The sequence below is a fragment of the Ambystoma mexicanum genome, chromosome 6q (genome assembly GCF_040938575.1).
Source record: "Ambystoma mexicanum isolate Mex_15411 chromosome 6q, UKY_AmexF1_1, whole genome shotgun sequence".
Classification (NCBI taxonomy): domain Eukaryota; kingdom Metazoa; phylum Chordata; class Amphibia; order Caudata; family Ambystomatidae; genus Ambystoma; species Ambystoma mexicanum.
Genome location: NC_090937.1, coordinates 364,228,859 through 364,250,545, shown reverse-complemented (window position 1 = coordinate 364,250,545; position 21,687 = coordinate 364,228,859). Strand labels below are relative to the sequence as shown.

General features: G+C 45.0%; 1 protein-coding gene across 7 annotated transcripts in view; it reads left to right on the top strand.

Moving 5' to 3' along the window:
• ELAVL2 (ELAV like RNA binding protein 2) overlaps positions 1–21,687 on the top strand; it is a 1,154,722-nt gene that overhangs the window by 26,262 nt on the left and 1,106,773 nt on the right. For 5 of the 7 annotated variants that reach the window (XM_069630853.1, XM_069630855.1, XM_069630849.1 and 2 more), the window contains exon 2: positions 10,741–10,791. The exons of the other annotated variants lie outside the window; for them this stretch is intronic. The gene's annotated coding sequence lies outside the window, so the exon portion shown is untranslated. The remainder of the gene's footprint in view (positions 1–10,740; positions 10,792–21,687) is intronic. 7 annotated transcript variants of the gene reach the window in all.

The window sequence follows — 21,687 nt, the reverse complement described above, 5'->3', positions numbered from 1 at the left end:
CAGCAGTGAGGATGGCCTGATGCACAGCCATCAATTCTGCCACCTGACTACTTCGGGGACCAATTTTGTATCCAGCGGAGGGTTCTGGGGACTCATTCACCCATGCATTCCCTACGCCGGCCACCAGTTCTTTCTCCCCGTCGTCAACATGGTAAGAGCATCCATCCACATAGACAGTGGGCATTCCCTCACACTTGTCTTCTTCAAAGACTTTGTGGGGGGAATTAAGGTATGCCTCCATGTTGTCCTTTATTTTTAGACTTTCGTCCTCGAGACAGTTTTCTCTGGCACAATCATGCAAGTCAGCCAGACCTTGCGCGAGGGGACTCTTCTTGTTTTGGCCATATCTGACCTCCACAGGAAAGCCTTGCATTGACAGAATCCAGGAAGTAATTCGGGAATTACTCACATTTCCGGCCCGGATTCTGTCACTTTGGAGATATTGCAGAGGCTGGTGTGGAGTCTCCACTATGATGTGTTCCCCCTGGATAAACGGGCGGTAATTCTTCAATGCCCACACCGTCGCCAGGAGTGCCTTCTCACAATCGTTGAATTTCTCCTCCACAGAGGATAAAGTTTTGCTCGCATAGGAGATTACTTTATTGACCTTGTCATGCTTTTGGTATAATACTGTCAAGCACGTATTAGAGAACCCTGTCTCCAGGAAGAACTCCTTGTTTCTGACAGGGTAAGCTAGGCAAGGCGCTTGTGAGAGGCTTCTCTTGAGTTGTTTTACTGCCTCGGCTTGTTCTGGACCCCATTCCCACTTGACCCCCCCCTTCAGGAGATGAATCAGGGGTCTGGTGATCTCTGCGTAGCCCTCCATGAACTTTCTGCTGTAATTAGTCAGTCCAAGGAGGCTCCTTAGTTCCCGCAGAGTTGTGGGGTCTTTCAGTTTCTGAAGTGCTTCCACTTTCTTTTCCTGGGGACAGAGGCCCTGAGGAGTAATCTCATGCCCCAAGAAATTAACACGGGTTCTACACCACTGTGCTTTCTGAAAGGAAAGTTTTGCTCCGGCGGCCCTCAACTGTGTCAGAACATAACGGATCTCCGCTATGTGTTCCTCCACAGACGAACTTTTGATGAGGACATCATCTACATAAGCCAGGTTACCCCTCGCACCCAGGTAGGGCATGGCCTTATGTAGGAAAATGTTGAATTCATTGCCGGAGTTGAGGTATCCGAAGGGAGTCCGGGTCCATGTGTACTGCTGGCCCCCAAAGGTAAAAGCCAGTTTGTATTGGTCCTCCCTACTGACAGGCATAGTCCAGTATCCATTGGTCAGGTCTATTGCAGTGAATACCTGTGACCCCTGGATCTGGGCCAGCCCTTGGTCAATGTAGGGCAGAGGCCATCGGGAAGTATGGACCCGTTTGTTGAGCTCCCTGAGGTCGGCGCAGAGTCTCCACTGGCCGTTTGGCTTCAATATTCCCAGCACCGGATTATTGAAGGTGCTGTGGACTGGACGGATTATTCCCCGGGACTCAAGGTTCTTAATTATTTCAGTAAGGGACTCCATTGATGCGAGAGGCAAGCGATATTGCTTCACAAACACAGGAGTCATGCCAGGGTCCGTGGGGATTGTGGTTGTGTGGATGTCAGTGCGACCACAGTCATATGAGTCTACCGCAAAGAGATCTTGGAAATCCAAGAAAACTTGTTTCAACTTTTGCTTTTGTTCCAGAGTCACACAGGCATCAGCTAGGTTGACTCTCTTCCACCATCTGCCTGAAGCCTGGAAAGAATTCTGGTTTGGCTATCTCCGCGGCCTCCTCCAGCTGGGTGGAGAAGTCCCTGGTCAGAGTGCTGATTTGGACCGGAGGCTTCAGGTGGGCAAGGCAGCCTTCATGAACCTGGAAAATCACCTCATCCCTCCTGAATTCACAAGTCACATCTTCCTTACCATAAGGGCAGGAAGTGTACACCAGGAAGTTCCCCCCCATGCCGGGTAAAAATCCTGTCTGGTGTTGTATTGTCCTCACTGTCACTGTCAAAGCAGTCCTTGGGGATTGGTCCTAACAGTTCATTTCTAAGATCAATGGAGAAATGTCGGTCATCAACCGCCATTCCAATAATGGTGCCTGCGGCTAGAGTAATACTCTTTAAGTCGCTGTTATCCACCTCTATTAGAATGGTGTCCTGTTCTATGTTGACTAATGGAGTTGGGTTTACCCCCAACCCTTGCTGTTGGAGAGAAGCATTTAGATGTATGTAAGCATCAGGGTTTTTCAACTCTTGTCCTCTTTTAACTTTCACTTCCAGGGAGAATTGTCGGGTCCTTTCTGGGATGGTGACTTCCTCTTTAACCTGAATTTCAACTGCATAAGGTAGCAATTGAGCTGACCTAAATGCTTTTTCTGGATCATCAAAGCCCATGGGATTATCCGCTAATCGGGACCAAGCTTTGAAGTTTATTAGGTCCAAACTAATGGCAAAGCGATTGAGAATGTCACTGCCTAAGTAAAAGGCGGCAGGGACGTCTCGCACGACCCAACAATTGTGGACTATGCTCTTGTTGCCAATGGAGATTTTGAGCAGACACCTGCTTGGCAGGAGATGTTTTGAATTGGGTGCTTCCAGGTCCATTTCCCACTTGTCTATCAGTTTGAAGGTGGGAATGGCTGGATCTTTTGGGAGTTGGCGGAACATGGCTTCGCTGATGAAGCTCTTACCGTTGTTCACACACACTCGAGCGAGAACAGAGTCCTTCCCATCATTTAACTGAACAGGGAGGAACAACTGCTCTCCAATTTGCTGAATATCAGCCAGGCTCTGAGCTGATTTCACATCTTTCTGGACTATAGGAGTGGGAGTTTCAGATCGTGGATTGGTATAGAATTTCAAAGTGTTTCCTTCCAGCGTGGAATACCACTTTAGACTGGAAGGAAGGTTGATTTTCAGAAATAGAGAGGACCCCCCATCACCAGTCTGTTGTCCTACTGCTATTACTGTCACGTCTGGAATTTGGCTATTCTGGAAGTGAAATTCTACTTGGTCAGATTTTTGTTCAACCATGTGGCATGTGCCGTTTAAACTAACATGGTTGACACTCTGTTTTAATTTTATTGGTCGGCTAGTCTGGGTCCAGAGGACCTTGTTTACGCAATCTATTAGGGGTGACAACCTTCTCAGGAGGTCATTCCCTAGTAAACAAGGTGTGCCCTCTGGAGTCACAACGATGACCGGGTGTTTCAACTTGTGTCGCCCAATTTTAATGTCCAAGTCTGCTGTCCCCTCGACGGGAATTTCCTTCCCGTCAAAGTTCTGGAGTTGTCCAGGAAGAGAGGTGAGAGGAATTTGGTAATTCCCTCCCCTCCCTGCATTCAGTTTATCAAAGGCCCTTCTGGACAGAAGGGTGGCTTGAGATCCAGTGTCCACCAGTGCCAAAATTGTACCCTGCCCCTGTACTTGTACCGGGGCATAATATCTTCCCTCCTTCTCCTCAAGGGGGCACAGGTAATGTACATTTTTGGACAACTGGTGGGCTAACTTTCTGGTTTTGGACATTGCTAGCGAAGAGATTTGGGCAGAATTCTGTGGAGAGTCTTGGGAATCTGAAAGAAACAGTTGGCAACTGGAGATCAGAGCCATTGTGGGTTCCCCTGGTTCCGGTTCTGGGCCGCCCCCCCCTTTTTGGAGGCAGTCCCCAGGATGGGTTTGAACCAGGGGATTTTCTTGCTGTTGGTTCTGGGATGAGATGGTGGGCGGCGGTAGCTCAGTCTCCACATCTCCCCAGTCTGGATTTGCATCCCTAGGGACCCATTTTTCTTTGGAAGGAGTTCCCCCCTCTCTGAAGGAGAAGATCCTTTTCCCAGGATCCTCTGAGGATCCCTCTCCATCAAATTGGAAGATCTGTACTTCCTCCTCAAACTGAGTCTGTTTGGGTCTTTTGTTTCTCCTACCCCCCCTCTGCTCCTTAGGAGGCAGACTTTCAGGGGCAAGGGATTTTGTTTCCGGTTCCTGGGTTTCCAGGGGCTGTTTACAAGTGAGGAGGGAAGCTTCCTCCAAGGCTTTACACCCCCCTTCCCTTTGTGCCTCCTCCCTGGGAACCGGTGAGTTATCGGGGTGCTGCCCCCGTCATTGTTCTGGAGCACCAGGTCCAGAGTTGGGTGTGTTCTGCGCCGGCACGCCCATCTGAGGGTTCTGCTGAGCCCTCAGTATGTGACCCAGATCCCGCGCCATGTTTTGAACCTGGCGCTCTAACTGGGAAACCCGCTCAGGCTGATACGGGGCCCTGTTTTCTCCCCTGGGCTGATCCCGGGAAGGGTAGCTGTCCCTCCTCTGGTAATACCCCTGGTTGGGAAGATTTGGGTACCCCTCCACCCTTGGCCTCCCCTCTCCCGGATTCAGTGGTCTGGGCTCAGGGAATTGGGGAAAGAAGGATGGATGGTTTTGGGGCTGAAAGTCGGGTGGATATCTGGGGAAAAAGTTCTGCCCAGGGTTTGGTAAATTTCTGCCCTCCTGTGGGAAGTTTGGAGGGAGGTTCCCTGGGTTAGGTGCTTGGCTGGATCCCCCCCCTTGGGCTGGAGGAGTCCACACATAACCCAGGATGGGTCGATTTCCCTTGTAACGGGGACTTAAATAATCAGGAGAGCGAGGGACCCCATTTGTGGGGCTGCCTCCCTGGCTCCCTATCTGTGACTGGCCCGAGGACCTCCTGGGCCTAGCATTATTAGGTGCAGGTAGGTTTTTAGGCCCCCCCATCTCCAAATCCAAAACGGGGGTGACCTTTACCTCTGCCACCTTGGCAGCAGCAGGGGTGCTGTTGGCTTTGGGGTTTTTCTGGGCATTACTTTTGCTATCTATCGGTTTCTGCACCTCATAGATCCGGGTAGCCTGTTGAATGACCCAGTCTAAAGATCTTTTCTCGTGAAAATCCCTCACGAGCTGGGTCATGATATATTTGGGCAAGGCATGGAAAAACGTGTTAATAAATTCCCTGCTATCCGTGCGCACCCTTCTTGTGGTCTGTGCAAAAGCACGCTTTAACTCCTGCACAAATTCTTGTGGGGCCTGATCCTCCCCACATTGCAAATTGTAGGCTGCCTTGCGAGCCTCTTGAGGATTTCTGTGAACAGAAAAATGTTTCAAGAGGGCCGCCTTATAGGTGGACCATCTTAAATGATTTTGGTCCTCCAGCCCCGCAAAGAAACTGGAGTATTCCGGGGAGAAGGTCCACTTTACATATTGAATACAGCTTTGGCTGTCCTTCAAATGGAAAGTCTCCATTTGTTCAAACAACTCTAAGTGCTCCCAAACAGAATACTTAGCGTTCTTATGGTAAGGCGTGATGACGCTCCTGATCGCCTTAATCTGCTTTAAAGGGTCCTTAAGCAAGGCCCTTTTTGTTTTATTGGCCTTTTTGGTCCGGGTAACCCTGGTCCAATCGTCCTCGGACTCAGAGGCACTGCTCCCAGAGGTTCCTGTCTGTTCTTCCAGGTTTTCCCGGATTCTGCGAGCCTGGGAATGGCTGGCAGAATGTGGGGACCTGGTCTCCTGTGTCCTGCGCAGTTCAGAGGAGTCTTCAGATTCCTCCTTGCTGCCAGGATTTGATGGGTACCCCCTCCACTGACCTAACTGGGCAGAGGTTTTCAGGATGCCCTTAATGGGCCTACTCTCCTGGGGTTCCCCATTGAACTGTACTGTACTTGGGTGCCCATACCCGGATGCCCACCCCTCCATTCCTGAGTGGTACTGGCCTATGAGCCCCTTACTCTTAGCTGGATAGTAATCTGCCATCCCTGCGGCCCTGTGCTCATGTGCGCCAGGGGACATGGGGGTGGTAGAGTCCAGGGACTGGGGGAGATGAAGGCCCCTGGGGTTAGGGCTCATGCGGTTATGGTCAGGAGTCTCTCTTTCCCAGCGGACCTCATCTCTATCCGCCCCTGTTCCCTGTTGCAATGCAAGAGCCTGCATTTGTGCTTTCAGTTCCTCTGTTAAGGCCTTACTCGACTCTATCAGTTTCTCCTGCATCGCTACCTGTTGGAGCCTATCATTGTGTTGGCAGAGAGCCTCATTCTCTCTCTGTGCTTCCTGATTGGTCCTGGAGTACTGGGCCAGTCTTTGCTGCAGGAGGGTTACCTCCTGGGCAATGTCCATATTGGCCTGCTCCTTTCTTGCTAGAGCATCCTCCACCCTCCTGGTGTGCTCTAACAAGTTCTGGTGTTCTTTTTGGAGGTCACCCAGTCCCTGGTGGGCCAGGTGATTTTCTTCCATTTTTCTTTTTAAATGGCAGACTTCCTGGCCTAAGGTATCCCTTTCCTGACTAAGAGCCTGCATCTGTGCCGCCAGGTCGTCCCTTTGCCTTTGGAAGGCACCAGCATTCTGGCGCTCCTGATCAAACTCTGCCTGGGTATCCAGGTCTTTCAGAATTATTTTGTTGCTCTCTGCCTTCACTCTATCTAGTTGGCCTTGCAGGGTGACTACCTGCTCAGCACATACCCTGTTGAAGTCCAGTTGTTGCTCCAGCTTTTTCTGGTTTTGCAGTAGGGAGTCCAAACCTTCTTGGTATTCCTTCTGCAAGGCCAGAAATCTGGTATCCTGTTCTACCTTTTCCTGTTGCAGCACATCCATATCCTTCTTTATTTTAATGATGTGCTGCCTACTATCATCTTCTGACTCCTGGCTCCTCTGCAGCCTCTGCTCAGAAGAGAGCAGGTCAGATTGGACCTTCTCTAACACCATCTATTGCCTATTTGCCAGATTTTGGCTTTCAGCACATCTATCCTGCATGTCTCCCATATATAGGTACAGGTATGCCGCTATCCTGGCAATCTTATTGTGTTCCTCTTTGGCTTTAGGAGCCATATATAGTTCACTCAGGGCCACATGTAAGGGACCCTGATCTCTATATATATCTGACCCTGTTTCAGTGACCTGTTGTGTAATGGCCTGCAACCACGCATCCTGGCCCTGTTCAGTCCATTCACCTCTCACAAATAGCTTATGCAAGAGGTGCTCTCTGGCTATTTTCATATCTACCAAGGTCGTCATTCTAGAGATTGGTCTCTGTCCTGACTTACAGAAGTAGTATTTTATTTTTGCAGAACAGAACTTTTCTTGGAGTGTCCCTTTTGAGGAATGCTTCACAGCGTAATGCAGCGTGGTGATCCGACCGGATGTATGTATCCCGTCAGTTAGCGCACTGTATTAAGCTGCACAAATGGTAAATCTAACCCAACGTCTCGGCTCGAGCCCCCAATTTGTAAGAGGATTCAATTCAGCACTACAGCTAAGTTAACGCCTAGTCTAGAATACTGAATGAAAACCCTTATTGATATATCTTTAGGTCCAGTTCATGCGTTCTGGATGACTACCCCTATATAACACCCCTCTCTTGGAATCCCCCTGACCCCACTGAGCCAAGAAGTAGTTCTGTTTTGCAAGTTTAAAAGGTTTATTTGATAATTTAAAATATATATATATATATATATGACACTTTATAATAAATTAATAATTGAATAGCACACTTAATCTGATATGATAAAGATCAACAACGGAGAATCTGGCACTAGCGCACTTCTTATAATCACTAATGAGTTGACATGAAATGGATAAGGTAGCACACTGGTAAATAGGAACAAAAGTATAATGTGGTAGAGGATGCTTTATGTAAGCTCAGGTGGATGCAATATTCAATGAATGCAGTACAGAAAATACTCAATATGATTTCAACCAAACAATGTAATCACTTTTCTCTGGCTATTCACTCCCCCCCTTGATGCAATGCAAGGAAATGGAAGGAAACACACAGTTCTCAGAAATGCAATCAACTGTAATTCAGTTCACCCCAGCAAGCTTAAAGAAAACAGATAGGAGTTTTGAAAACACAGGCCCAAATTGCTTTGATATGTGCTGGCAATGAATTGAAAAATATGCTAAAATACTTTTAATTCCCTTTCATAGGTTCAGGGTGAGTGGTATCTAGTTAATATTAGTCCAGGCTCACACTAGCAATGAGGCAGGGATAGTTAGCAGGTTAAACGAATTTCTGGCAAATGGAAGGCAAGCAGCAGCAGTTTTTACATGTGAAGAAATTTGCAAATCGCGGTAAAATTCGCGGATGCGCCGAGCGCTATTACAGAGGAACCACAAGGACTATCTCTATCGTTTTGGGGTCCTAGGAAAGCCTAGGATCTCAGCTTCAAAATGAAAGTTACTGCAAGTCTCTAGCACAAACGGCTGCGGAGATATGAACGATTGAATAAAGGTCGTTTTTCAGATTTGAAATTTTAAACGCACACTTTTTCAGCTTTAAAAATGATGGCAGGATAACACAATTGCTAAGCTGCAGTTCTACTTAGGTTAAAATGGATTGAATTATATTATTTTAACTAAGAGATGGGTTCTACACAGTTTTACTATGTACTCACACTATATTCTTGAGTGAAATGGGCCTCGTCACGGATCTGGTCAGGGTTTTAAATTCGCCTCTGGTCTCTGCACTTCACAGTGATCTGGGTCAGCTCTCTGCTGGTCTGGGTCTCTCTGGGTACAGCACTGCTTTCTCTCTGGTCTGGTCTCTTAGTTCTGGATAGATTGAAGTCTCTAGTTTGGCTCTCTGGAGGTTTGATGGAGGTAAAGTATGGATTTTTCCGGCAGAGCGTCCCGCTGCAGATGGATTTGGAAGGTCCCTATCTGTCCTGTCTGTCTGCTTTTATGTGTTTAGAATGTGGGTGTGTTCTAGCATCACTGACCCTACCTCTCTCTCAGCTTCTAATTGGTCAAACTTCCATTTCTTATTTGATTGGGGAATGAACTGTGAGTCAGAGGGATGTCATTTTATGGCTTGCAGATAGGACACTCCTCTGTCAGATTGCACACATTCTATATTTGATAATAAAAGACATATTTCACAGTTACACAGTTGCTTGAAATTACATATACATGGTGTGGCTGAATTTAGCCATGTCTCTGTCCAAATCTGCTGTTTCTAAGAGCTTGCATTCAGAAATGGCACATTATTGACTTTTTAACTGATTTTTCAATTTCTGACATTGACCCAACTTTACATACATGTGTGCAGGGAGTAGGGACATTAACTGATGAAGTTTCAGATTTTTAACATGCATACATTTAGAGTAATATCCACTTTTCCGCTAACACCCCCCTGAACATGCCACCGGGTCGAAAAACCTCTTAAAATGTGGGCAGAAAAATCACAAGAATTATGGTGTCATTTATAAAATTTTCACATGTCCGCTCTGAGTTATTCATCTTTTTAGAGTTATGTTCTGGCTCCAAAGGGGTGTGGTTTACCCTCAGCACAAGGTTGAATTTCTGGTTTTTGCAGTTCTGCCAAGCCAGCTTGCTCTCACAGGCAGTGCTCCTCCCCTTTCCTCAGGAGGAAGCCACTTTTTACGACCATTTACGACTCCTGCCAATAAAACCTTTGCCTGAGCCAGGACAGGGCTTTGTTCACTTTCCTGCAGAGCACAGGTAATTCAATTATCAGATAGATGGCATATCCTTAGTGTGAGCAGCAAAAGGGCAGCTAGGCCTGGGAACACAGCTGTGACTCAAGTTTCACTCCTGATGGGGGTAGTTGCCAGGCAAATTGGAATCTCTTTAAGCTGTCATTTCTGTTCCCCAGTTTCTGCATTCAAATAAAACTAAACATTTTCACATATGCAGCTAGAAGGCTGATTCTAAGTTTAAAACTGACATTTAAACAATTGCAACCTATGTGACACTCAAAAGTAGGTCACTCAGTCAATTTAAACATTTTCGATTTTAGTGTCTTTAAATCCAGTGCAACTTAAACCGCTGCAATCCACAGCTCAGCCAGTCTTGTTATAAACCTTCAAGTCACTTCAGAATATCACTTTACATTGTATCCACCTCTCAGTAAGTCTTTCTTTGGCATGTTTTGGGTTCATTTATTCAGTTTTCTACAAAAAAGTAAAATCTGGTGTTTTAAATTGCCGGCTTTTGGATAGTGGTGAGTACTGGTACTGCACCCATTTTTGGGATTTAAGAATGAATTCCCCACAATTCTAGTTGCATTTGGCAATCAGCATTGCCATTCCCAATGGTTTCAGACTACTGTGCGGGTAGTCCAATGGTGGTTTTAGGCAGTGTCCTTCTGTGCCCATAACATCGGCAAAAATGGGTGGCAGCCTATTCTTCCTGCATTTCCCTGTGCATTTTCTGGGAAGCTCTGGCCATCATGATGTTTTCATGTCAGTACTGCACAGTTTTGAGGTAGGGCTCGGATGCATGGGTAAATACATCCCACAAGGTGAACAATTATGGTCTGGCCCATCTTCTTTAAAGTGCTGTTTTTTTTTTTGGGGAAGCCCATGGACCCAATTTGAAGGTGACATTTGCTCAGTTGGTTTTTCCGTAGATGGCCGTTTTACAATCGGCCAGACAATTTTTTGTAGTAGACAAAATCATTTGTACTGTTCATTGGTGTAAAGCTTGTCCACTCCAGAAAAGGTTTTTGAAACAAACTCGTCTGCCATCTCAATGAGTGGGATCATTTATAAAGCATGCAATCGATTGAATCTTGCCTACATGCCTTACGCAGTTAGACAAATGTGTATTCCCTACAGACGTCATGCGGGCAATTCTTCCGCTTTATCATGTTCATAGCTTGTAATGATTTAATGAGCAATGGAATATAGGTGGAATGGACTTCACTTCCATTGTCTGTGTTCTCGAATTGTTAAATAAGTACTGTTTTCAAACCTTGCCACTTGGGATGCCTATTAATACACAACTTTGTTTTCTCCTTAGCCACAAAGATTGGTGCATTTGGATTGTCAATGTTCTGGCTCTCGTTTTAAAGTAAGTTATTCTTATTCATGCCATTAAGTCCCCTTTTTATGTTACGTTTCTATGAGGCTTAAAGTTAAATTCTAGTTTTCAGCACTCGACACTTGCTTTCATATACACACAAAGGCCCACATTGATTGGGCTAGTAATTGTTAATGGCGGCTTGCCTCTCCCCAGTTTTTACCACCATTATAATCCCATTGTAAATTCCTTAGTGCCCATTGTTAAATTATACATGGTGCTTGATCTCATTAATTTGCTGCTACGTTGTGGTTTGTTGGAATACGTCTGTTTTGCGTGCTTGCCATAGAAGAAACGACCAAAGGGAGCTGTTGTACTGAGAACCACTTAATGCTTTGGCCTTGCAACGTTAATCAAAACAATGTTAAGAATAAGAGTCGTTATTAGTAATTGCACCTGTCCCTTAAGGTTTCGAGACTACTAAACTTTAGAAATTGAACCATTGCAATCCCCTTTTTTCAAGCGACAATCAATTTTCGCCACTAAAGTATCCGACATTACTTTGGTTCTAAAGCTCATTCATGGGCGTCATCCTCTTATGCCACATTCCTTTTAAACAGTGGCTAATTAAATGTTGTATATAAACCATGAGCCAACATTATGGAGTGTGGTGCCAAAAAGGGTTGTTGCCTTTTTGTGTAATGTATTTAGAGCGTTTGTTGAATAGCGCAAACATTTAACTACATTACTTTAACAAAAAAAAATCAGGTCCATCTTTTCACTTGTATGAAGCTTAAAATATATTTTAAACATCCATATTTACATAATGCTTGGCTTTGTACAGCCTACCGGCTAGCTATTGACACATACCCTTTGAAACTTGCATACTCGTTCTTGGCACTCATGGGGTTAAGCTTTTTGAGTGGCCTGAGACGTAGTGTTGATAGTTTTGTGTTTTGGTGTTTCAGCAAATTGACTTGTAAGTGCTCATTAAACCCGGAGTTTGCGGCCAGTGCATTTAATTTATTGGGCAAATATGGTGTACATAAGTCACACAAGTGACATGATTGTCTTGTGGCATAAGTATTGGGAGGGGCTTGCATGTCATTTGTGGAAATGGCTGTTTTACTGTAGCATGTAGTTTCTACAACATATGTAGTCTTTCATTGATTCAGCGTTTTAAAAATTCAATTTTTAGGGTGAAGACCCTGTGTATCAATCTTAACTGTGATAGTGTAGCAGGGGTCGAAATTAAGATTGGATAAGCAGGAGCTAAATGCTGCTCCTGGTTTCCGGTGTTAATCAGTGAGCACCCTTTGCAAAGGACTTTGTTGAATTACTACAGTGTCTGTAAAACAAATAGTTACCTACAAAGCACCCCTCACTGTTACTCTGCTTCTGCCTGGATGGAAAGACTGTCAGTGATGATTGTGTAGGGTCATGAAAAGTAGCTGGCGAGAAGATATTTCACCTGAGGCCAAAGCAACCGAAGCCCTTGAAAGATTCTGTTGGTACCGGTACCTCTGCTGATCTTTGGTTGATAGTCTTGAGCCCAAGTCACTCGTTTAGAGGGAGGGCATTGTTGGAGTTCGTCACTGTCTGGTTGGGGGCTACCAATTTGATGACAATCGAGCTGGTTCTGTGGTGGGCTGTCTCTTCAAGCTGTTCAAGCCCAATCCCCTACCTGCACCCCCATAGATCTTGTGATTTCTACACTGGGTAGCAATGGATCAGACCTCTTGAAAGAAATATTGCTTTGCCTACTGCCTTTGTGGTAAATGGTGGCTGGCAACCTTTCTAAACATGTTCCTCTAGTGATGTCCCCAAAATGGGCTACCTGTGCTGCACTATTCGCCCCTCAAGTAAAGCAGGACAGAGGCACGTTTATCTCTAGCATATCTGTGTTCAAGATGCCAAGTTGTGAAAGCCTCACATGAAGTTTGCGACTTTCCTTGGGAAGGTGCCCCACCAATTCAAAGTGTGCTCATGCCCTGTTTTGCCCCACTGTTTTTTTTTTTCTTCTCTCCAAGGTGATGGAAACCTTACCTACGGATTTGCACTTAGAGGTGCTCTTCTATCCTCATTTGGTAACAGGCTATGGACCTGATTTGCTTAATCTTGTCATGCAGCTTTTCTGGTACTGTAGGATCTCGAGTTTTGTTAGACCACCTCGGTGATACTCTACAGTATTCTTGACACTCAGTTGTGGCAGGCTTGTTTACTCAGAGCTCTACCTTTACAGCTGTCAGTGTGTACATGGCACCTTTTAGGTCGACGGAACCAGCGAGTAGGTTTGATTCATGGTGTATGAGTCATGATCAATGTTCTCTCTATGCTGTGCGCTTGCCCCGCTTTTTTTCTGGGTGCTGCTCGGAACATTTTTAGCAGCGCACTACACTTCCCAACTATTCAAAAAGATTTAATAAGATACAAGCCAAAGCAGGTACTTAATATTTGCTTTCTCTCAAAATGAAGCTAAATAATCCAAGTCTTGATATTCTGGCCTAGCCGATTTACTTTGCCCTACTATACAAGCTTGACCTTTAAAACCCAAAAAATAGAATACACCCACAAGAGATTAAACTCCTAAGAAAAAGTGGACCATGAACAGAAGGCATAACTAAGATATGCCTTCACATGTTAACAGGTTAACCGAATTATCTTCCCTCCACACCCATGACTCCTGTACGTGACTTTACAAATTGTTATACCTTTATGACTTGTATTTCCACCCCAGGCCACATTTCGATATTCGACAACCTTGACTCTACATGCCTCTAATGGGTTACCAGACTTTGACCTATAGCCTCTTGTTTGATTTTTGTTATACTATGAATGACGAAGCACATCATTTTGCGCTACTCATGGTGCCTTAGCAGTATAGGTATATTACATTCCCCCCCTTTGTTTTCTTTTTTCTTCGCACACCTTTACATGAATTTCCTGCATATCTCATTCATTGTATATATTTCTTACCTTAAAATGCTTAATTTCGGGCGCAGTCCCTCCTGCTTCAGCTTCACGGACGGCTTTCGCTGTGAGAAGGGGTGAATTAGGCAAATGGTATTGTGGATTGCATGGTTGTCCCCTGCTTGTTTAAATTTTTTTTCCACATTCATGAAATATCACAAGATTTCCTACGAGAGTCCAACACAGATCACGTTTTTCCTAAACATTTACTGATCATGCAAAAAAGTGATTTGCTTCATGTTGTAGTGTGTGTGTGTGTGTGTATGTATATATATCCACCTACCAAGGTACAGTCAATGCTAAAATTCACCAGGCGGAGGTCTCCGTCAAAAATAAACGCACTCGTAAGTGAGTTTAACAAAAATTTATTGCAATAAAACGAAGCTTCCGCGGAAGGGCTGACACCTAACATCAGAGGGATGCTGCTAGTGTGTGCTGCCAGTATTACGGTGATCATGCTTTTTTATAGGGAAATTATTACATTGAGTCTTATGCCTGGCTCAGAACCAGACATTTCCAAACATACAAATTCCTGTCGGAACACTTTTGGCTGTATCCCCAGACATTGCGGTGAGATTTTACAAAGGCCGGACATCGCAAATGGTCATTACTCATATAACTTATCTAAGCAAATCCTAATACGCTTCAGGATGCAGATGTAACCTTCAACATGTATGGTCGTACAACAAGCTAGTTCATCACACTTGACACAGTGGAGAATTTTGCAAGCTACACATCCTGCTGCTGTAGTGATAATGTCCATTTATGGGCTGTTGAACAAAAGCAGGACATATCTTTTACAGAGTGACACACGAGCGCCTGACACAAGTCTCCTTCACGCATATCCCAGAGAATAACAACTCCAAATATAGATACGTTTATGCTTATGTCTCGGGAAAGAGTGCGGATGCTAGTAATTATTTATCCATGAGAGAGAAAACCGAGGGTCAGTGAAAACATGCTGACTTGCAAGGCCGCTTTCTGTGGAAGGGAAGTGTAAACGTGCTAACGGACACGGTTTATGTAGCTTTACAGGAAAGGAGAGCAGGGGGACATTCCTAAATCTGAGTAATGTGTTCAAGGCGAAAACCCTGGGCCTCGTGCACGGACACAAAAGCAGTTGGTTTAACATGGACATAATGCTATAACCTGGGCACTGCTTTAAGTCTTGCTGAGGCAAAGAAACATGGCAATTACCTTTTGGTATTTACAAACCCTTTTGCGTCAGTAAGATTATCAGTAATACACCTAGTTTGGTTTGTATTCATTCTTTTATTATTGTTGTCTGACACATCAATCTTTTGTAACCCCTCAATTACCTCCTAATTTTATCATCTCATTGGTGGCCATGGCATTAGTGGGTTTGGGTGCCAGTGCTCCCATCATTTTCCTGCAGCAATCTCCTATGACAGACATACACAAGGGAAAGTACTGAATGCAACAGCAGCAAGCAGCTATTAATCCTCCTACGACGAGAAGAGGGGTGAGGAGCTTCCATCCCCAGCTGCATAATAGATCCCAGAACCAGGATGTCCCATCCCCAGGCCCAAATTCAGAATGGATTTGAGCTGCCATTTTATGCATTTCATCGATCCCTTTAAAGATATCGGTGCTATAATCAGGTGTAAAAGTGCAGCAGGAAGTGCCAATTATTTTACAAGCCCTCCTACCTCTGCCAGCATTGTCGAATACTAGTCGATTTTGTAATGCGACCATCCTGACTGCCTGTACTTCTTTAGTAAGGTTAGCCAGTATGTCGCCGGTCACATTTAATTCCTTCTCCACTAACCTAGTCAGGTACTTAATGTTCCTGGAATTCATAACTATTCCCATTGGCATCACTATGCCCTTTAGGAAATCAAAGAATTCATCCCAAGTGGTGTCTTCTTTAGTGACAACACCTCTTTTCCTTTGTCCGTAATTTCCCGTGTTCAATTTTGTTCTACTTTCGTTCTTCATATTAACGGTCTCTAATGGTTTGTAATGTAGTCCTAACATTATATAGCCAACAGTACATCTGCCTTTCCAATGGCGAGGCAACCAAAGGAAGGTGTGTTTCCCACAAATAAACCTAGCCCCTTCCGGAGGAAGGAAGGGTGCTGACTGACTATTTAAATCCACTGTAATTTGGCAGTTGTGTCGGCCCATAAAGACACTTTTATGATGCGTTTGGGTTCGTTGATAACAAAAGGGGGCTTGTCGAATTATATTCTGTACAGGTATCGGGGAGGGCAATTCCTCCTCTTCCCTCTTTCCTGTAGAAAGTAGGATCGGGTCCATGTTCCTAGTGTCTGGCGGGCAGGGAGTGGATCTATTTAGATACCGGGTTGCATTGCTAGGGGAATGTAAGGCAATGAAACTTTAATAGTATATGGCTCCCTATTGTAATTTATCCTAATGTTGTTGTAGGTCGTTGAGTTAAGCACGTCGAGAACCCTTTGTCTGTTTTCATTGGTTATTGAGTCGATCAGTTCTTTATATTCACTGTCCCTTTCCGCCTGCTCACGGTTACTTTCTGCTATCCTTCTTTCTGTATTTTCACCGTCTTTTCCCGTCTTATAAATGGTGTGTATAGCATTACGGGAAGCATCCAAGAGAATTTCGCAGGGGCACACGGGTATCCTTTGTAGCAGGAGTCGCATACCATTCGGGCCCACTTTCATGGCTGTGGGGAACATATTTGCATGTATAGAAATTAGTCTTACTTAGGATCTGGTTCGTATCATTCATCCATGTCAGGATGCTATTCCGATACTCCTGATCTATATGGGGAATAGTTACTAGTTCTGGTGTTGGAGGCTGCAATGTGGTGGGCAGCATAAATATCATGATGCTCAAGGTACCAGAGGAATATGGCGAACCCTACTGTTAAAAAAAATACAGACAAGGGATAAGATGAGCTTTTCCTTTGGGGTGCATGCATATCTATTTACTCGAGGACGCCTCTGTCCTGTATCCTCATTATCCATTGTAACAACCTACTTTGTTCCCTTGCACAGGGCTGATCCCAGGTGGCCGAGTTCCGGAACTTGGCTGCCAAATGTCACTATATATATATATATATATATATATATATATATATATATATATATATATATATATATATATATATATATATATATAGTCCCTACTGTAAAACCCTTGCTAGATCGCAAGGGTTGCACAGTATATCCTGTTCTGCTGGCACCTTACCGCTGAGGCCATTTCATCTGTGTCTCGGTGGGGCTACTTCATTTCCAGGAGGGGTTGCTGAGGCCCCTTCATCTGTAGTTTCAATTGTCCTTGCTTGTTCTGACCTTTTACCAAGTCCTTTCTCAGCCAGATGTCAGAGTTCAAACATGGACAATGTTGCTTTCTGGGGCGCAAGTTATACCTTGGAGTGTCCTCCGTTAGTTCGGCTGCAAAATGATCTGTCCTTGGTCGGGGGGTGGACTATCTGAGGTGGTGCCTTCTTGAGATGATTGGCGTGTATCCATGTCTTGTGCCCAGCTACCTTGACAGCAGTTTGTCTTGCTAAGAGGACCAAGAATGGCCCCTTCCAGCGGGCTTGCAAGCAATTGGTGTGATCAAAACTCTTTACCAGGACATAGTCCCCTGGTTTGATGGCGTGGCCCTCTCCTTCTAGGGCCGGCGGAGCTGCTTCTTTCACCTGTTGATGGATTAATAGACAGTTTGTGAGTTCAGCACAGTAATCCCTCCACAATGGCTGTTCAATGTTACCAATAACCCTTGGTTTAGGGACAGACCAGGCACTTTGGGGGCGGCCCATAACGATCTCAAAGGGGACAATTTGTGCGTCCCCTTTGGAGTGGTCCGCAAACTCAACAATGCCAAAGGAAGGGCATCTGGCCACTTCAGGTTTGTGGAGGCACATATTTTTGCCAGTTTGTTTTTGGCTACGGCATTCGATCGTTCAATAATCCCGGCACTCTTGGGATGATAAATGGAATCGCTGATATATACCTAAGGCAGTATATACATACTTGACAACTTGACCAGTAAAGTGTACTCTGTTGTCGGATACAGAAGGCTGGGCACCATGTACTGGGGCACCCAGTATTTCAGGATACATTTAGCTGTGGAAATAGCAGTGTTGTCTCTTAGGGGTAAGCATCCGTCCAACCAGAGAACCCACACCTCATTACAAGACAATATTTTAGTTTAGCAACTGGTTCCATTTGTATAAAGTCCATGTATACTACTTCAAATGGCTGCGTAGGGAGTCTGTCCTGCTGGTACCGTCACAGATTTGCCCACATTGTGCTGAAGGCAGATGGCACATTGTGCTGCCCACCTCCTGCAATATGATCCAATTTTCCGGTTCTTCCATACCTTGCTCAGAATGTCCTCCATTGCACCTGCATTAACATGGGCATTCCCGTGTGCCACATCAACTATCATGGGTAAATAACTGTCAGGGAGCAAGCACCTCATTTTGATTTTGTCCAGCCACTACTGGACAAAATCAAAGTTTGTCCATTGCTACTGTCTTTAGTCCATGCTTTAATTTCGCAATCTGCTGCTTCCTTTTGGATGTCATTTACTATCTCCTCAGGGTCCTTTCCCAATTCGCCATCATCCCTCTTCCCATCCACATCCCTTTGCAGCATGTTACACTCTGGAAGGGGCAGTTTACAGTGTTCCGCAGCATATTTAGCCACCTGGTCTGCAAAATAGTTTCCCTAACCCACAAAATCTACCACCTTTTTATGGGCAGAGCACTTCACTATAGCCACCTGAGCGGGTTCAGCCAGTGCCGTCAATTTGTTTATCAAATTACCATGTTTTATTTTGGTACCATGTGAGGTGAGACACCCTCTTTCCATAGCAGGCCAAAATTAAAGGCCACACCATGTGCATAGGCTGAATCTGTATAGATGGTTACAGCTAAACCTTTGCTCAATTCTAGAGCCTTTGTCAATGCCCTTAATTCTGTAGCTTGCGCTGATAACTCGGGAATGCGTTCCATATGGACTATTTCACTTTCAGTTGTAATCGTGTACCCAGCCACTTTCTCCCCACTTTCCAGCTTGTAACATGAGCCATCACAAAATAGAACCCCATCACCTCCCTCTAGGGGAAGGTCACTCAGATCGACCCTACCTCGGGGTCTGCTCATCAGTGCGTATAAGGTAATCATGCATGCCTTGAGCTCCCTCACCACTCGGCAAGGGCAAAAGGGAAGCTGGGTTTAAAGTATTACATCTCATGATAGTTGCATTTGGTGCAAACAATTCATATTGTGTCAAGCGGGCTGCTGTAAGATGCTGAGTTTGAGTTCTATTGAGCAACACATCTACGGCATGGGGAACTCTCACGATTATAGCAGTTCCCAACACTAAACCAGCACTCTGTTTGAAAGCTACCGCTGCTGCGGCAACTGATCGCATGCAAGGGGGAAGTGCTGCAGCCACACTGTCCAATGTGCCAGAGAAATAAGCACAAGGCCTTTGCTTTCCATTTTGTTTCTGAGTCAATACAGATAGGGCACAACCTTTTTGTTCATCTACGAAAAGAGTAAATGGCTTTGGTAAATGGTAAATGTTGTAACACGATCAAGGTACCTTCTTTACAACTCAATTCAGTGTCTCCACAAATAAGAATATCATCCACGTATTGGATGAGCATTACACCAGAGGGTCTATAGGAACAGACACCGCCTCCCCAGGTTCACTAGGGGCATTTCAACTAATTGCTGCTGTGTTATCAAAGAACATAATTCCACTCAATTCATCTTCCGCAAACCCATTGCCATTCACTCCAACCATTTGTCGCTGCGCCAGTTGAGAATACATTATTTTCAGGGTTTACAAACCTTCCCTGTCCTTGGGGTGGTCCCGTATGAGGTCCACCTCGGCCTCTTCCTCTCCCACCCGCAGGTTGACCACCTCGTGCCATCAATATGGGACACTCGTTTTTCCAATGTCTCGTCTGTTTGCTTAATGAACACTGATCAATTCGTGGGGGTGTCCATTGTTGGGCATTACCTACTGGGTTTCTTACATGGGGTTTCTGCCCCTTTTGTTTACTATAAAATGGTTGTACCAGTTGTTGCATTAGCACCTTATTTTTTAAGTTCCTGTCTGCCTGTTTCTTACCTTCCATTTCTTCCTCCTCCTACCGTTGTAATATTTAGCCATCTCTAGAATCTGGGACGGAGTGCTTGCCTGCCAAGTGCTCTCGCCCAATTTGAGTGGTTTCTTAATTCCTTTACGCAAACCCTTCACAAAGCCCATGGCGAAATACCTCTGACTGGTAGGGTTGCTAACAGACTGACCACTGTGTGCCTTAAATACACTTTCAAATTTCAGGAAATAGTCCCCAACTGTTTCTACAGGGCTCTGTATAACAGCATCCATTTTCTCAACATTCACATCTACCTCTGGCAACATGTCACTTAATGCTTTTAATATTCTCGTCCCTAGTGTTTTCAGGCCCTCTGGAATGGGGTCAGTTGGTTTCCGGTCTGTATCCTCTTTTTCTAATGATGTACAATTGATGACATGCCCAGGGGGGTCCTGAGGTCTAAAGGGTTCCCATACATCAGCCGGTGTCATGGCAGACATCACATGATAAATGTCCTGCAAAGTCAAGGTACACATTTTGAATAGCGCTCTTAGCTCCCTATAGAATCCCGCGGCATTAGTCCTGAGTCCAAGGTGCTTTTTATTATACTAAACAATTCTGCTCTAGTGAGGGGTACATATCGTATGTCTTGGTTACAGTGGGGTCTTTGGCTGGGTCTACATTTGCTGTAACAATAGGCGCACATTCCCTCAGGGGTGCCATCATTGGGGTTCTTGGGAGAAATACTTCTAATAATTCTTTGAACAATCTGCGCGTCCTAAGATCCTCTACTTCCCAATTAGGTTTATACGTTTTTAACTCTGCCTTGCACTCACCTTTTTACAAACTTCCTCACGCCCACCTGTTGCACATTCCGATCCTATTTTGTTCAAAAGTCCTTTCCGACATACCAGTCGGGTTGCCTTGCTATGGGTGGCAAATATGTCTGTCCAATATTCTAACTTCCCTGGCTCCTCTACTTTAAGTATCCCTTTAATGACAGCATTAGCCGTTGGTTTGGCATCATGCAAGGACTGCGTTCTTCTAAAATTTTCCTCTTCTTCCCACATCGGTTGGTCATGGTAATCTTCCTTAGTTACCCGGTCAATTATCTGGTTGTTTTTATCCCATAGAGCTGCCCGATCTTTTTCAGTGTCAAGGTCCTTATAAATGTTATGCAAACCCGTGGGCCACAGGGGGCTCGGTATAATCTCTCAACCACTTATTAACAAGGTCGCAATGTACTCATTACCTGGCGAAATTCCTTCTTTTGGCAGGTGTTCAATTTGTTTTACCCCTGCAGCCGGGTTATCAAACAATTTGTTTGCTATGTATTCTAACCTGGCATATTCAACCGGAGTGAAGAAGGGCGGCTTTCTAGGCAAATGCCCTGCTTCCTCTTCCTTGGTACTATTTGGATCCATGGTGCCAATCTGGGTACCATATGGGGGTGGAAGTGCAGAAGGCACTTGAGGCGCAATATTAGATGGGGATATGACAGGTACTATTAGTCGCAAAAGATTCTCTGTTAATCTGATTGCATCCTGATCAGCTTCGACGTTAAGACTGGCGATTTCCTTTTCTGTTTTAGGGAGAAGTGGGTACATACCTTTACTATATTTTATTAGGCCAGCCCGATCCTCTACATCCCGCTGGTGCTCAAATTCTTTGTTATCCAACTCACAGGCCTTCTCCTGCAAGGTTCGTTTTTGTTTCTTTCTATCCTTTTTATCTTGGGACATTTTCTGCTTTATTGCTTCTGTTCGCCACTGGCGAATAGCATCATGCTGGGCGGGGCGGACCTTCTTCCTTAATACCAATTCCAGATGCTCGGTTGTCTTAACATCAAAAGTCCCGACTTTAGGAGGCCATCTAAATTGAACTGACTTCTTTGTGTAGTCCTCAGTTTTT